The 14,162-nt window shown below is 41.1% G+C and overlaps 1 protein-coding gene across 2 annotated transcripts in view; it reads left to right on the forward strand.

Moving 5' to 3' along the window:
• DOCK2 (dedicator of cytokinesis 2) overlaps positions 1 to 14,162 on the forward strand; it is a 488,728-nt gene that overhangs the window by 141,302 nt on the left and 333,264 nt on the right. The gene's annotated exons all lie outside the window — the stretch shown is intronic.

Consider the following 14,162-nt stretch of genomic DNA (forward strand, 5'->3'; position numbering starts at 1 on the left):
AGAGCCCTCTCCTGAACACCAAACCTCTCATCCCCAGCCCCATATCACAGCCCTCACCCCCAGCTGGAGCCCTCCCTCCTGTGCCCTGACCCCAGCCTGGAGATGACCCCCCCATACCCTGAATCCCCTCACTTGTGGCCCTACCCCAGAGCCCACACTCACAGCCCAGAGCCCTCATCTCCTTCCAACCCCCTGCCCAACCCGGTGAAAATGAGTGAGTGATCAAGAGTGGGGGAAAGTGAACAACAGAGGAAGGGGGGGATGGAGTGAGGGAGGCTGAGCCTTGGAGAAGGGGCAAGGTGTGGGGGGCAGGGCAAGGGTGTTCAGTTTTCTGCAATTGGAAAGTTGGCAACCCTAGCAAGACCAATAATCACATGAATGGAGAAACCAGGTCATGTCCCTTTTAAAAGGATAACAGTGTTATGACAGCATTGATAACACTGTGGGGTTGGGAAAAAGGTGGGGAGGACACTTCTAATAGACTGTGCTTCTAACATGTGGGCCTGCCACATGTGAGGGGAGAGGGGAAAAATAACCAGAAATGTAAAATATTCACTTTCATTACCTGCAGCAACTCAGCTGAATTTTTTCCTGAGTATAAAATTATTGATGGGTTGTCCCAAGTGTTTTTATTTGGGTTTCTCTCTCTCTCTCTCAAATAAATCTTTTAATTAGTCTATTTGAGTCTTCGGAGAAATTGAGGTTAAGTCACTGCTGTACGTTCTTTTTGCCTTCGTTAAAGGGGAAGATATTCTTTGACTTTGCTATACTAGCAAATTTAATCTCTTTAAAAAAAGAAAAGGAGTACTTGTGGCACCTTAGAGACTAACCAATTTAGTCTCTAAGGTGCCACAAGTACTCCTTTTCTTTTTGCGAATACAGACTAACACGGGTGTTACTCTGAAACTTAATCTCTTTAGTTCACCCGCCGTGTAGTTCCTCCGCAAGAAGCTATAATGGAAGCTACCGAGCAGGAAGGGCTCGGTGGCTTTTAACACTGTCACTTACCTCTGTGTTAAAAATGCCAGTGCTCACAACAGCCTTGTCAGTGCTAGTACTCCCACTGTTGCTACCACAGGTGGGAACTTTTTGCCAAAGGAAGTATTGTACATCAGGCCTAATTGACTGATTGGCTTCATTAACCTCAGCTCCAAGAACTTTGCCTCACTGTACAAGTAACAAATAAGGTTCTATTCCATACTTTGTAGGAATAGCTAAGCTTGTTGCTCTCTCGGCTTCATATTGGAGCCGAGCAAGCCTCAGTAACTTGGAAAGGGCACCTAGTCTGCTCCAATGAGCTGCTAGTTGCTCAGTGTTCCCACTTCTGACAATTTATAAAACAAATCTGTCATGCTCCTGGGAACTTGACAACAACAACAGTGACTCTGTATGGCGTTGTAGAGGAATATGCCAAGAGTGGAATGCTTTTGCTCATCACGTTGTACAAGGTTCCCAGAATAGTCATAGGCACAGATTTAAGCACTATGGACAGATGGAAATGCAGCACTGTCATAGAGCTTCTATAGGGTGCATGCTGTTGAGGGCAAGACTTGGATTGTTAGCTAAAATAGTAACAAGATACTTCATCTAAAGTCCATTGTGTTTTCAGGACATTGGGGACTGTTTAACCAATTTAGCAATCATGAAGTGTTGCATATCATGAAAAATTTTCAAGTTTTCTATGCAATATTATGCAGTCTTTAATCAGTACTCTTGTTATTGATTTCATGCACTTAGCCTTTGATTTTTGAATACTAGCTTATCATTAAAACCTTGCATATTAACCAAATCAGCACCTTGTTCCAGGCTATTAAATCTAAGTGAAACAGCATCTAATCTACAATCAAAGGTTTGTGTACATAATTGAACTGCAGTAAATATATCCAGAGTGATTTAAGAAGTAGCAGTAGTTGCAGACAATTTGCCAGAAACAAAAACTCTTTTGGCTAGAGATGTTGTACAGAGGAGTGCTTGTAGGAGGCTGCAATGAATATGAAAGTCTCTTTATCATATTTCTAGTTGGTTGTATTATAGCTGGTAAGTCACAAGTTACAAAGCCAAAAGGAAAGTGTTAGGATAAAAATGCTTGTATGGGAAGGAACAGGTAATGTTACTGACGAGCAGTATAGGGAATATGCTGGGTTAACTCCAAGAAATTACTCAGTGTAAGTATATTCAGTATCTGTGTGCAACTGAACTGAGCATATAGGTGTGGGGTCTACAGAGATACCAGCAAGCGGTACACAGCACATCAGGCTGTGAAGATTTGAACTCCTCCTCATCTCCAGGCAACACCAGGTGTTGCCAACTGTGACAACATCCAGAGATTTCAAGCAGCAGCACCCTAAATCTAATTCTGATCTTACTGAGGGTATTACTTGGTTCAATCTGTTTTCTGCCTAATGCTTTTAGCTAAGATCTATTAGAGTCTCCAGCCAAATATTTCCTTTGCTGGATAAACAGAGCTCTCCATCATTCTATTCCAGCATATTCAGAGCCAGAGAATCAATCCAAGTATTTCAAACCTACCGTGGGAGGAGAGTAGCTAACTGACTCTTAAAATAATCTTTTAAAGGGATATGAGACCTTTAACTCCTCTGTATTGGGAGGATTCCTCTGGGGCTAGGCATGTCAACCTTCTTTTGGGTCTGTTATAGCAACCCCTCATACTGATTCAAAGAAGGGCACTTGATTGAGTATGCTCCAGGAGTAAAAGGGTTAAGGGAGCATCCAGCATTGTACATCATTCTAGACAGGATGTGACCTAGGTGTAGCCATGGCCTTAATCTCTATACTCCTCTTCTGTGGGTTTTGGGATGGGAGAGTGGACTGCTGCTTTTAAGCACATGAGGTAAGGGCTGCCAATCAGTGCCTCTTCGCTCCCTGGTGTGTTACTGGCAATTTGCTTGGGGCACAGGAACCTCAGAGAACCTCCTTTCCTTCCCCTGGCAACATAGTTATCCCTGTAGTAACATTAATGTGGCTCTTGGTAGTTTTGTGTAGGATCTACATGTTGTTAAAAACAAACTGTGTCATCTGCAATGCTTAATTTAAAAAGACGACGACAACAACAACAAAAAAACAAAAAAACTTTTAAACTCAATGTGAGCTTCACCCAGAATGGTGAAATCAAAGTCAGCCATTATAACCACCCATCAAGTGTATTTAGTCAATTCAGTCAGTTATCTTGAGCACAGAGTCCTCTTTCTCAGTGCTATTTGAGGTGCTGTTTGTATGAGAGACAGTGTTTTGACAATGCTAAAATGAGCTCTGACACAGCGTTCAAGCAGAAGCTTCGATGCTTGAGGCTGGTGAAATGAGTAAATAAAGTTTAACCATGGAGAGGATGTTTGTTGTTTATAACCTCAGTTGCCATCTCTTTCCTAAATTAATATCGTTGGCATCTCTCAAACAGCTTTCATATAATAATGCTATGGCAAAAGTAGTAATGAACTACTAGTTACGAATTATTTATCCGAACACTTTTATATAAAATTTGGTATAAAAAGCATTAAACATAAAGATTCTTGTCTGAATAATTCCATATGGTGTGGTGTGGTGATGCATCTGGATGGTCATTAAGGGCATATCTACGCAGGAACACTCAGGAAAGTTAAGGTGAGTGAAACAAAGCTGTGAATTAAAAGTGCACTAGTGGATAGGTAACAAGGGCTCTTTAATTCTTCAAAAGGCCTTCTGAAAACTGCTGTCAGTGAACAAACTTCTATGCAAGGCATAGGTTTCTGCCTTTTGATTGTCAAAACAGATTTTCTAGATAGAACTCTTTTTTAACTCTTTATTTACTCTCTCTTACATGCTTTCTAATAGTTTGGAGAGATGCTCATTATGTATAACGAAAATCCCTTATCTGGCATATGTTTGAACTGCATTAAGTGTTTTGGGCCCTTTGCATGTCACATCAGGTTATAATCACTTTTTTTACAAGACCTGTACAACTACTAACGAAAACGGCTTTTAGGCTTCAGATCATTTGTTTCTTCAACCTTGGGGAATAATTTTCTTTTTTGTCAGGGAAAAACTACTGTGACTACTTTTACCACCATTCTTCATTTTGGTGTCCTTGCAGTGCATTGGTAGCTTTCCGTTATTTTATTTTTGTGAGTCCTATAATCCCAATCAGTGCAGTCCTTGAAAAATCACTTAGGATATCTTGATCCTTGGAATTCTCCAGGTCATGCAAATCTTCACAGTTACCTTTCCCACACCATAATCTGCACTACACCCGTACCTAAAATTACATTTTCCTCACGGACAAGACAGCTCCTCTGAGGGCATTAAAATGAAGACTCTTCTTAAAGCAGTAGTACTGCTTTTGTTGCACAGCTGACGCAAACACATTTTCCAGCGTATTATTTTTGTCCATGCTGGACAGCGTGATGCAGAAGCGATAGTGGTGCTTTTGGGAACATCAGTGTTGGAGGTAATCTAGTTTCCCATCTGATATTGTATTAAAGTGGCTACCCGTAGATTTTTTTTTTTTTTTAAATGGAGGGAATAATTTACATAACTATTCACTTTCTGTGCAGGAAAATTGCTATGAACTAAAAGCACAGATTAACTTGAGTTTTATAAATGAAAATGCGTTTGTAATTATGGTAATAAATTATATTACTTAAATAGTTATATCCTCAAAGCAAAGCACAGGTTCTTTGAGTGGAGCACCCCACAAATGTAGCAAACTTTAATGCTCAAAATATTCTTTCCCTAGGTAAGAAGAAAATAGATTTCACCTTACAAAGAAAATAAAAGAAAAATCTTACTGTGGGGAAGTACTTGTGCTGTTTTTTGGCTAAAAGATTGTGTGTACAGTTGCCACAATATAAACATTAGCTGAGCTTTTGTGGTGGTTAGAGGTTGCTTGTAATTATTAGAATTGGGAGCACTGGCTGTTGGGAATCTGAAAGGACAGGAAACAGGAAGAAGGGGGGAGGAGTTGAAGAGGCTGAGGGAGAGCTACTGAGAGTGCAGCAGCAGCTTGGAAAAGAGGTTTCCACTTTAAAAAATAAAGTCCTGTTGAAATTTGTTAGTACCTTGCCTGGCTACGACAACAGCTCTCTCCCATGCTGCTCCAAACTGATAGTCCCGCTGAAGGTGAGCAGTGAGCCTGTGCTGTCAGAGCCCATGCTAAGTATAACACAGGCAAGAGAATTCTGCAGCTCGGCAAGGCAAGTCAGTACTTTGTTTGGAAAAATCTAAACTTCACTGTTTCCCCATTTTCCGGTGTTACTGATAAAGGTGTTTTTGTTGACCACACACTGGTATTTCTATTTACCATTTTAACTGTTTGAATACATTTTTTGCTGGTTAATATCTAATTTTGTTTGTAAAATAGCAAAGGATTCTTTTGATTCACCTGATAAGATGTATGGCTTTTTGGGGTCTTAACCCAAGAAGCTGACTTGATTTTGTTTCTTCCTTGTGGCTCAAAAAAGCCTTCTAAATCTTTTTTATTGATGGAAAATCTTTATTAAGTAAGGCTGCATACAAAGAAACTGAACTATGGAAACAGGCAACACAGCAGAAGTTGCACAATTATTGGCTGTTAATCCCTTTTAAAAAAGACAAATAACTGCCCCTCTCGGGTGAGGGGGGGAGCAGACAATCTCCGTCTTTTCAGAGTGCTAGATAAAAGCACCAGCTTTATATTTGTATTAAAATTTATAGGCCACAAAAACTCTTTATATTTGCCCTTCAGACAAGTATTCAGTGGCTCACAGTCTTGTTAGCATTTGATTCCTGCTAACACTGTTTGTCTAACAGAAAAAATACACATTCATAAACATTTCCTCTTGCTTCAACTTGTCAGTGGTGTTGTGCGTGATAAACTAGACAAAAAGATATCAATAACAGGTCCATTGTATCACAGCGGTGAGAAGAACAAAAACCTTCTACCTATTTTTAAAAGAAAAGTTGAGTTGAAAAACTAATAACTTATGTAGGGGCGGCTTACTTCATGTTGCACCCTGCCATCCTGAATTGTTGGAGAGGTTGGGCAGTCTGTGGTGGGTTGAGGTTGCATCCCTGATCCTCTTTGGTAATAGCCATTGATGCACCTCTCCTCTGTGAACTTCTCTCATTCTTTTTTGAGCCTAGTTATACTTCTGGACTTCATAACAGCCCCTGGCAACAAGTTCCACAAGTTGAATGCCTGTGTGAAGCACTTCCTCATGTTTGTTTTAAACCTATTGCCTATTAATTTTATTGGGTGATCCCTGGTTCTTACGTTATGTGAAGGGGGAAATAACATTTCCCTATTTGCTTTCTCCATATCATTGATTTTTATAGACCTCTATCACATTCCCCCTTAGTCATGCCTTTTCCAAGCTGAACAATCCCAGTCTTTTTAATCTTTCCATATATGGAATTTGTTCCATACCCCTGATCATTTTGCTTGCCTTTCTATATACTTTTTACAACACTGTCTTTTTTTTAGATCAGAACTGCACTCAGTATTCATGATGTGGGTGTACCATGGATTTATATAGTGGCATCATATTCTCTATCTTATCTATCCCTTTCCTAATGGTTCCTAATATTGTTAGCTTTTTTGATGACTGCTGCATATGGAGCAGATGTTTTCAGAGAACTATCCACAATGGCTCTTACATTTTAGACCACCTTCCACACGTAGAATTAGGAAAAGCTGACAGAGCATCATTCCTTTGTTTCCCAAAGCCCCCTTGAGCCAATATTGCAGGCCAAATCCTTTCTGTAGGCATGTCCCTCTTGATATTTGAATGGACAATTACTTTTAGAAGTATATACAGGAGGCATGATATACCAATAAGATAGTTATAAGAGTCATATTAACTATATATTTATGCCTGAACTGTAACTCCGTGTTTTAACTGTCTAATGGTAGTTTTTGGACTTGATTCTCCTGGGTTTTGGATACCATCTTATATGGAAAACTTTTACACAGCAGTCTTGTTACCTGAGTATCTTGCATTACTTTCACACAGTACCATATTATGCCACAGAGTCTTGGAGAAAATTGTTCAGAACAACTGCAGTTAAAAAAACAACCTAGTGCCTGGAGTGAACAGCTGTGTGTTGTGAGGAACAGCACACAGCAAAGATAGTGATAAAATGGGCAATATAGAGAGGAGACCTGGGAGAGAGGTTGTGGTGAAGTTTTCTTTCCCTGGGAAGGGAACCGCAGAGGAGCCAGCTGGAAGGAGCTTGCACCCTGGGACAGTTCCTGAAAGGAGCAGGCAGCTGGTGATAGGGAGACCCCCTAAAGCAGATCTGGGAGAAGGGACCCCAGGGAAGAAGTCCTGAGGGTCAGAAGCTCGGGAGGAGCCAGACCTCCAGGGAGAAAGCTCTTTAACACAGTGAGAGAGAATTCTGCAGAGTCTGGAAGAGGAGTGAAGAGTCTGCAGAGGATTGATCCCAGGAAAGAGGGAAGAGTTTTTGTTCCTTTTGAGCTTTGAATGTGGCCATTGTTGTGACCTGGCCAGAGGGGCATGTCACTGCACAGATCTCTGAAGTCTGTAGGAGGTAAAGGAGGCAGAGGGGATGTGTCTTAGCATAAGGAGGTTCTCCAGGATGGTGAGTTAGTCCTACTTCAGATTCAGCTCAGCCTGTTGGCTCCAAATGTGCATTGTTCATCTGTTCTGTGGGCAGTGCCTTTGTATGTCCTAGGGAAGGCTACAGGGTTTTTTAGATTTATTTTGCTATGTATCTTTGATTTTTGTCTGCTGAAATGTTCTGGTAGAAAGACTTTGACAGGTCCTCAGGAGCAGAGCTGAGTTTGACTAGGTAAGCAAGTGGACAGTAGCATTGCACTCATTTTGTTAAGTTTTCAAATGGGTTAAACTGAACTGCCCAGTGTCTCTCTTATTTCTGTCCTTCCTTCCTTCTGGTCTTACACCTAAGCTTATTCTGCTGCTCTAAAATATGTATTGCAACAGGCACACGTAGCTCTGAAGAAATGCTAGAGCGATTTGTAATGAGGGGAGATTAGAAATGGAACTGAACCATCACACTGGATCTCAGTCCTCTTGACTGTAGGACTCTTCATGGAGATTGTCAAGTGTGGTTAAAATGTAAAACAAATTTCGAAGTCTATGAATGCTTTCAGGTTCCACAAATCCATCTTAACTGAGACCACGTATCAGTTTTCTTTGTACAAGATAGTGTGTACAATGTGCTCTTAACACACTCTGAAGATAGTGACACGTATCAGTGTCCACCCTTTGATTTTCCACTAACAATCCCTTTATACAGTGCCACCTTGTGGTTATGCCATAATGCCTTTAATTGTCAATACGCATTTGCTATCATTCTTTTCACTGACCTCTTGAAGAATTCATTCTTTTCTTTACCACAATGTACAGTTGGAATTTTCTTTACATTAAGAAAGAAGTAGTGATGGATTTAAAAAAAAAACTGGACTGTTCTGATACACCATCCACCATGCCTGATGATGGATTCTGATCTTTCAGGATTTAAATCCTGTCTGTCCTGCAATGACCTCATCCCCCTAAGCAGAAGCCATGGCCCCTGCCCATTTGGCTTAGCAGAAAGCTACATACTAGACCTATATTCAATTTGCTTTTCCTTCTCCTTCTGAACCTGTAAGTCCTGAGTCGCTCATATTAAACTCCATCTAATTATTGTTTGTAGTGTTGTAGCCATGCTGGTCCCAGGGTATTAGACAAGGTAGGTGAGTTCATATCTTTTATTGGACCAAAATCTGTTGTAGAAAGACACAAGCTTTTGAGCTTACACAGAAGAAGAGCTCTGTGTAAGTGCAGAAGCTTCTCTCTTTCAACATAAGTTTTGTCCAATAAAAAAAATTTACCTCACTCATATTGCCCATGAGTTTACCACAAATCTTGAGAACACAGTGGCTGCCAAACCAGATTTACTGCTGAACTCAATCTTGACTAGCATTACCCCCTCAAGCAGGAACCTCACACCTAAATCTGGCAGTGGGGGAAAAGGCAGCATTGAAAAGGAAATTGGTGCCAAAGACCCCAGCACTGAAGACTGGTGTGGAGAGGGAGGGCTGCATGAAATATGAACAGAAGCACAGCTCCAGACACAACTCACCTCACAAAGAGGATCTAAAATACCCATCCTCTAACGACAAACCTTGCAACCACTTGATTACCTGAGGGGCTCAGAACCAAGGCTGGCTGCTAGTGCAGTGCAGGAATGCTGTGGTGCAGTAATGACCTAGATGCTGGCCCTGGCCCCACAGACTTGAGCATTGCTGGTATAACTCATCATGGTCTCAAGGTCCATTCTGGCAGAGGTGTCTATATCTCTTCCTTGAGACATCCTCAGTCCTGAGACTGTTTGTTTCAGCACCCCCATGCTAAGGTCATGCCATTCAAGGAAATACTATCACCTTCACCAAGCTGTTCATTATCACCAGTATTGAGCAGAGATTAATCTCCCCTGTGAGGGTGAATTCGGAGGAGGTCCCACAGAAAGCCTGTCTGTTTAGAGTGCCGACACAGCCTAAATACATATGGCACTGGCAGACCAACCTCAACCAAGCTCATACCTGTACAGCGTTCCACCTTGGCCATCCCGGGGACCACCTTCACACACCTGAAAGCTGATCCCTTTCCCACCTGTTGAAGGAGATCTCCTTCCCCCTCGACATCACTAGCCAGACCTCCCATGCAAGAGCCAAATAATGGTCACCACAAACTGAGTGAGGTGGCACTAGAAGAAAACTAACAGCCTCATTCAACACCTGAGGAATAATCATTGTCACTAGATGAAGCAGTAACACCGCACCAGATGATTTTGAAATATTGCAGGACCTATTGGCTTGAATCACAGAAACCATAGATATCAAGACCTGGATAATCAAGGAAAACTCCCACAAGCTCTTTGACATCCTGACCCCTTTAAGTCCAGCCAAGACTGGACTCCCCATTAATGAGCCAGTGAGGGGACTCTGTGAGACTCCAGATACTCTTCTTCCAATATCTAAGAGGACTGAGAACAGCTATGAAGTACCAGACAGAGGTTTTGAACAATTTTATGTCCATTCTAACCTATGACCTCTGGTGGTATCTGTGATACAAGAAAAATCCAAATCCATAAAGGAAGATCCTAAAACCACAATCAAGCTCTGTTGGTGAAATATAAATTTCTTATGAGATAGTGGCCCTGTCCTATCCAAGGTCCCAAAGGATACAGGGTTGAACAGCCTTACAAGTGGCAATGGATGAGTCGGACATGGTTGCCAGGTCAATGGCCACCATGCTTGTGACACTATGAAGAGTCTTCTGGCTGCAAGCATCAGGTGTTCCTAAGGAGGTGCTAGGTATCATAGAAGACTTGTCATTTGATGGGATGGAGCTTTTCAGTTTCTGAGTGGATGGAGTACTCCACTCAAGGATTCTAGGGCCACGCTGCAATCCCAAGTAACCCAAGTTAAGGTAGCTAGCTCTTTGAGATGTTGTCAATGTGGATCCCACAACCCACACTCCATCCCTGCATTTTGGGGTCCTTGGTAAACACTGGTTTTGGACTGTGAAGGTATTGAGGGAAGGTTGCTGCTTTTCACCCTTAGTGCTCTCTCTCAGAATTGTGAGGAATCACAAAGTATATGTGGCCCCAAAAGGTAGTGCTATTGAAAAGACTACAGTTTTGCATGCATGAGGTGCATGTGTCCTCCTGTGGGATCAACATCTTGAAGCCCATCAGTTTACCCTAAGATAAGTAACCACTTCTTCTCAACAAAGGTCACCCAGAATCTGCTCAAGGCCATAATTCACAGGGACTATTGTAATTTCAAAACTGTTTTAGACTAACATGAAAAGTTGTAAAATTAGATATCGGACACTTGGGATTATGATGTAGTCGCTCTTAAGTTTTAAAATCAGCAGCTTGTTAAAAAGAAAGTAAAAAATCTTGCCACTCTATCTTCAGAGTGTGTTAAGAGCACATTGTACTAGTTGACTTTGGTAGTTCTGCAGCCAGAAAGGATAATTGGATTTGTAAACTAAAGACCTGAGTCTAGAGCATCTTGTGGAGAAACCTTCACCAATTTTCAGATATTCTGTACCAGAGGAGTCCTACTGCCCCTGTCACCTTTTAATAATGAATTAAACATAGTTTATTCCCTTTACTTGGTTTTGAACTCAATCTCCGAGAAGCACTAGATAAGTTTCAGTGACTTCAAGGGGACTGAATGTATGGCTTTCAGCTTAATGGGAAAACAGACTGGAAAGTCAATTTTGCTTTGTCCTAAGCAAGATAAATTTATTTTTCTTGCATTTGTTCATTTCTATACTTATTTGTAGATTGCACTTTTGTAATTTCATTCTAAGCATTGCTTCAAAATAATATGAAGTCTTCAGAAAATGTTGCTACTTGATACCTGACCACAGTGTGAGTTTATTGCTTAAGGCCTTTCTAAGCTACTTGATTTTCAAGCATTACAGACTACAATGAAACTGCTAAAGTGTCTATTAATACATAACATACTGCAAAGCTTTTACTGTTGACAAGTAAATAGAAGTTCAGAATGGGTTGCAGTTTGTAAATGCAATTGGAACACTGCTTCTTCTGAAGTCTTCAAATACAGGTTTCTGTAAAATTTACCAAGAAAAGTATCAGGAGTTCCAAAAGGAATATTCATGCTTTGTTTGAAAGTTCTTAGGGTATTAATGATGGGAAAAAATTACTGAAAGAATGTCCACATATGAGAGGCTATTTCAACACAGTGTGGGCTCTTTGAATGCTGCTAAGATAGGCAATCCTCTTGGGCAATCTAAATGTGCCCAGACGTATAGGCAATGGGCTCATGCTTTTATGAATTTACGCATAAACAAATAAATATATAAAAACTCCTTAGTGTGGGCTTTTCTTTTCTCTAATCTCAAAACCAAATAGCTAAAAAAGAAAACATAAACACAGCTTAAATCCAATTTTTCCCTTTGTTATATAAAGAGTATTTTTTTAATGTGGAGTTTGTTCCAAATGACCACACAGCTTCTTGACAGATTTGTCCAATGGACGTTGTCAGAGGGCAAAACATGGTTTTCTTACCTGCTGAAAGTTCTATAAATTTCAACTTACTAGGTCATAAATAAGTTTCTAGTGATGGTGAACCCAAAAAGAATCCAATTATATGTCCAATTGTAACAAAATATCAAGAATGTCTTCCAGCGTTATTCAACTGGGTAAGTTTTTTGTAGAAAATCCTCATTTTATCTTAATATTGTACAAAAATAAATATGATTAGGATAGGCTGTTTTAAAATACTAGTTTTTTTGACATATGCATATTCTGATGAGACTTTCTTAGCTTGTATAGAATGCTTGATTTTATTCCATGAAATGCAAAATGTTTGCTGTAGGGAAAATATTTTTAGTTGAAGTGCACCATTTTACTTCTATTGGACCAAAATACAGTATAAAAATCAGATGGCACTGCGCCAAAAACCGTGATCCAAGCATGGCCAAACCTTGGGGAATCTCCGATCTGGGTCCAAACGTCACATCTGACTGTTTTGTAATCTCCAAAATGCTAGTGCAAAAAGGAGTACTTGTGACACCTTAGAGACTAACCAATTTATTTGATCATAAGCTTTCGTGAGCTACAGCTCACTTCATCGGATGCATAAAGTGGAAAATACAGTGAGGAGATTTATATCTATCAACTTCATGAAAAAAACTTGTACAGATACAGACAGACATCTTCCTTTCCAAATGCAAACAGATGGACATCATACCAAAAGGACTGAAGGTAAAAAATCCATTACAATCTACATACCACACAGACTATGCTGACAGCTTGTGCCACACGCTCTCAAAGAAACTGCGGAACCACCTGATCAACATCCTCTACAGCAAATAGGGAAAGATTAAGAATGAGCTCTCAAAACTGGATACTCTCATAAAAAAACAACCTTCGACACAAACTTCCTCGTGGCTGGACTTTACTAAAACTAGACAAGCCATTTACAACACACACTTTGCTTCTCTACAAAAGAAAAAGGACACTAAATTATCTAAACTACTACATGCTACAAGGGGCCACAGCAATGGTTCCCTTAACCCACCCAGCAATATTGTTAATCTATCCAACTATACTCTTAACCCAGCAGAAGAATCTGTCCTATCTCGGGGCCTCTCCTTCTGCCCTTCCACCCCCACAAATGTGATACAGTTCTGTGGTGACCTAGAATCCTATTTTCGACGTCTCCGACTCAAGGAATATTTCCAACACACCTCTGAACAACATACTAATCCACAGAGACCTTCCTACCAACACTACAAAAAGAAGGATTCTAGGTGGACTCCTCCTGAAGGTCGAAACAGCAGACTGGACTTCTACATAGAGTGCTTCCGCCGACGTGCACGGGCTGAAATTGTAGAAAAGCAGCATCACTTGCCCCATAACCTCAGCCGTGCAGAACACAATGCCATCCACAGCCTCAGAAACAACTCTGACATCATAATCAAAAAGGCTGACAAAGGAGGTGCTGTTGTCATCATGAATAGGTCGGAATATGAACAAGAGGCTGCTAGGCAGCTCTCCAACACCACTTTCTACAAGCCATTACCCTCTGATCCCACTGAGGGTTACCAAAAGAAACTACAGCATTTGCTCAAGAAACTCCCTGAAAAAGCACAAGAACAAATCTGCACAGACACACCCCTGGAACCCCGACCTGGGGTATTCTATCTGCTACCCAAGACCCATAAACCTGGAAATCCTGGGCACCCCATCATCTCAGGCATTGGCACCCTGACAGCAGGATTGTCTGGCTATGTAGACTCCCTCCTCAGGCCCTACGCTACCAGCACTCCTAGCTATCTTTGAGACACCACTGACTTCCTGAGGAAACTACAGTCCATCGGTGATCTTCCTAAAAACACCATCCTGGCCACTATGGATGTAGAAGCCCTCTACACCAACATTCCACACAAAGATGGACTACAAGCCATCAGGAACACTATCCTCGATAATGTCATGGCAAACCTGGTGGCTGAACATTGTGACTTTGTCCTTACCCATAACTATTTTACATTTGGGGACAATGTATACCTTCAAATCAGAGGCACTGCTATGGGTACCCGCTTGGCCCCACAGTATGCCAACATTTTTATGGCTGACTTAGAACAATGCTTCCTCAGCTCTCGTCCCCTAATGCCCCTACTCTA

Source organism: Caretta caretta, chromosome 8 (genome assembly GCF_965140235.1).
Source record: "Caretta caretta isolate rCarCar2 chromosome 8, rCarCar1.hap1, whole genome shotgun sequence".
NCBI lineage: Eukaryota > Metazoa > Chordata > Testudines > Cheloniidae > Caretta > Caretta caretta.